The following is a 3,729-nucleotide window of genomic DNA, read 5'->3' on the forward strand; positions in this document are numbered from 1 at the left end:
GCCAGGGCTACACAGAGAAACCCTGTCTCGAAAAAACAAAAACAAAAACAAAACAAAACAAAACAAAACAAAAGACATGAAATTGGAAGGGGAACTGTTGAAGGGAATATGGGAGAACTAGAAGAAAGACATGGGGTGATAAATACTAAAATATTTCATTGTATACATATATAATTCTCAAGAATAAAGAAAAGATTTTAAAAGTAATTGAGAATACAATAGACATACCTCAACACAATGAAAGCTATGGATAAAAACTAAAGATTTGTTACTCTTCTCCTTTATACATTTACATCATTTATGCATTGCTATCTTTGTTGGACGTTACTTTTTTCTTTCCTAGTTCTTTTCGCTTTATTTGTTATCCTTTGTGTTTTTGTTTCCCAGCATATATTCAGTAGTACTTTGATTTGATTTTAGTGTTTTTAACATTCTCATGTTTATTGGTTTTTATTCCCTTTCTTATATTTATCTAATTTTGTTTTTGAAGTTTTTAATTACTGGGAAATCTTTGGTTTTCCCTCTTTGTCCCTGAATCTCTTTTCATGATTGAGCCTTTAAGAGTAGGATGATCAATAATGAAATCCTCATAAAACAATCTGAAGAGATGCCCTGAAAATCACCAGACAGAAATTCAAGAGACAAGAAAAGGCAGAGCCACACAAGTCCTCCAAAGGAGGCTCATCCCCAGCTGTCAATGCTGTGCTTTGAAACAGATGAAATGCCAGGCGAAGATTTCAACACGTTTCTGGTAAAAGTGATCAAAGACCTGGAAGAGGATATTAACAAGTAGATAGACTCAGTCAGGGACTGTCAGTTCTATTCTCCTAGGAAAAAAGTCTCCTGAAGGTTTAATACAGGAAGAAAATCAAGAGTCAGCTATGAGCTAACCATTCAGAAAAACATCCATAAAGCTACAGGCATTAATAAGCATCTTAAATAGTTTTAGTTATGAATGACTTAAACTCACTAATAAAGAGATGCAGACTAGTTGAATGGCTTGAAATACTAGATACAACTATTTGTCATCTCCAAGAAATATATAGACTGATGGGAGACAGTCGACCTAGTAAAGAGTAACAAAAAATAAGCTGGTGCAGCTGTTTTGATATCTGATGAAGTATCAGAGTAGATATAGTAATTGTGTTCTTATTGGCATTCCAATGTTGTGATAAACATGTGGCCCAAAACGACTCGGGTTAGGGAGAGTTTGTTTGGCTTCATGTCCCAAGTTGCAGTCTATCCCTGAGGGAAGTCACATTAGGACTTGCGGTAACTCAGGCAGGAACTGAAGCAGGGACTGTGGTACAATACTGTTTACTAGCTTGCTCCTCCTGGTTCACACATGTCCAATGGAGCATTGCCCACAGTGGGCTGGGCCCTCCCACATTAAACATTCATCAAGTGAAAGCTTCACAGACTTCCTACAGGCTGGTGACAGGATTCTCTCAGTTGGTATTCCCCCTCCCCAGATGACCCTAGCTCGTGTCAAGCTGACCAAAAACAAAGCAGGACATCAAGAAACTTAGGAGTACAAGTAATGAATGGACATGCGCCAACTGCTGTGACTCCAAATTTCATTAAAAAAAAAAGCTGAGAGACACAAAAGGTTAAATAGTCTTGATGCCATCACTCTCATCCCTACATAGGTCAGCTGAGCTGAAAAGTCCAAGGAAGCATCAGTGATGGGTCTGGAGAGGTGGCTCAGTGCTTAAGAATATGTACTGCTCTTGAAAAAAGGACCTGGATTTGGTTCCCAGCATCTATGTCAAGTAAGTCAAAACCACCTGCAACTCAAGCTCCAGGGGGATCTCAGACTCTTCTGGTCTCTGTGACAACTGCACTCATGTGCACATGTACAGAGAATTAAGAATAAAATGAGTCTGAAAAAAAGAGAGAAACTTCAGTGTTGACTACACTATAGATCAAATTGATTACACACACACACACATATATGTATATATACACATATTCTTCCACCCAACAGATACATACTATATATTCTCAGCAGCCCATGGATCCTCCTTTAAGACAGACCATTTCCTAAGTCACAAATCAAGTCTTTCAAGTACAAAAGAATTGAACTGATCTCTTGCATCTTATCAGAACATAATAGAATGAAAGGAGACACCAAGAGCACACAAAGACATGGAGACTGAACAATACACTTTTTTTTTTTTTTTTTTTTTTTTTTTTTTTTTTTTTTTTTTTTTTTTTTGGTTTTTTCGAGACAGGGTTTCTCTGTGTAGCCCTGGCTGTCCTGGAACTCACTCTGTAGACCAGGCTGGCCTCAAACTCAGAAATCCACCTGCCTCTGCCTCCCAAGTGCTGGGATTAAAGGCGTGCGCCACCACCGCCCAGCAACAATACACTCTTGAATGACTTGCAGAACATTGAAAAAGCAGGGATTATGTGTAAGGTTACTAGAATTGGATGCAAATGAAAATACAACTTACTCTGAGTGCTAGTGGTAGAAATCCGGAAGGATCTCAGAGGAATACTCTAACAATGCACCTGTGGCTCCAAAAAAACAACAAGAATGCTGCAAACCCAAAGGCAGAGGAATAATGAAGATCAGGGCAGAAACAGATAAACTAAAATTAACAATGCATAGATCCATCGAAGAGTTGATTCTTTGAAAAAGTAAAAAAGATTGACAAACTCCTAGCTAAGTGAAAGAAAGAAAAAGAAGGTCTTAATGAAGTTAGAGAGGGAAACGGGATGGCTGCCAAAACACAGTCCAAGAACTGAGTTGTGTGAGAATTCTGAGTGCTTGTGAGAAAACTCCAAGAAAACAAGCGGCTCGTGACCCCCGTTTTCATCAAAACCCAGACTTTTTCTTGCTGTCTGTTCTCGTGCTCCTCCCCACCAGAGCGGACAGGAATGAGTTTACTTCATCTGCTGTTATTCATGTGCCTCTATGGTTGCTTATTTCCAGGTGTGGCTGGCTGGTCATGTGATGGAACATCTTACTCACATGATTCTGCTTAATCCTCAGAGTATAAATTGTCTGATGCTCTGAATAAAGTTAGCTATTGCATGAGACTTTGGTCGGCCTCATTTTTAAGCCCCTGCTCTCAGGTTCATGACACCAGCCAGAGTGGTAAATAGGAGGTTTTCAGGGTCTAATAAATCTGGAGGTATTTTGAAACTCTATACTCCAAAAATGGAAAAGTCTGTAAAATAATAACTTCCTAGATAAATATATAAAATCATAAAACTTAAATTTAAAAAGATGTAAATTACTTAAACAGTTCCAAAACAATCAACAAGACTGAGACAAATTATAAAGTCTCCCAACACAGAAAAGCCCAGGCTTAGGTGAACTTACTGATGGATTCCATCAAACCTTTAAGGAAATGCTAGCATCAATGCTCCTCAAACTGCTCCATAGAATAGAAAAGAAGGAACATTACCAAACTCGTTCTATGAAGCCAGCATGATCTGTGGAGAGCGGTAGAGCGGGAGAGGCATTCGCCTTGACAAGATGGCGCCTACATCCGCTGTCGACTCCTGGTAAACAACTGTTTGCGCATGTGCGTAGAGTGAAAAGGCGCCAAGTCATGGCCCATCCAAGGGCGTCACATGGGCTGATGAGCAAACAGCCAATCATGGGCGGACACGCCGCGCTGTGGTGTATATAAGCAGTGCCGATTATTGGCTCGGCCCCTTTTTCCTCTTCATGATGCAATAAACGCTTGCTGCAGAAGGATCCTAGTGTCGCATGTC

The sequence above is a fragment of the Mastomys coucha genome, unplaced genomic scaffold (assembly GCF_008632895.1).
Source record: "Mastomys coucha isolate ucsf_1 unplaced genomic scaffold, UCSF_Mcou_1 pScaffold15, whole genome shotgun sequence".
Lineage (NCBI taxonomy): Eukaryota > Metazoa > Chordata > Mammalia > Rodentia > Muridae > Mastomys > Mastomys coucha.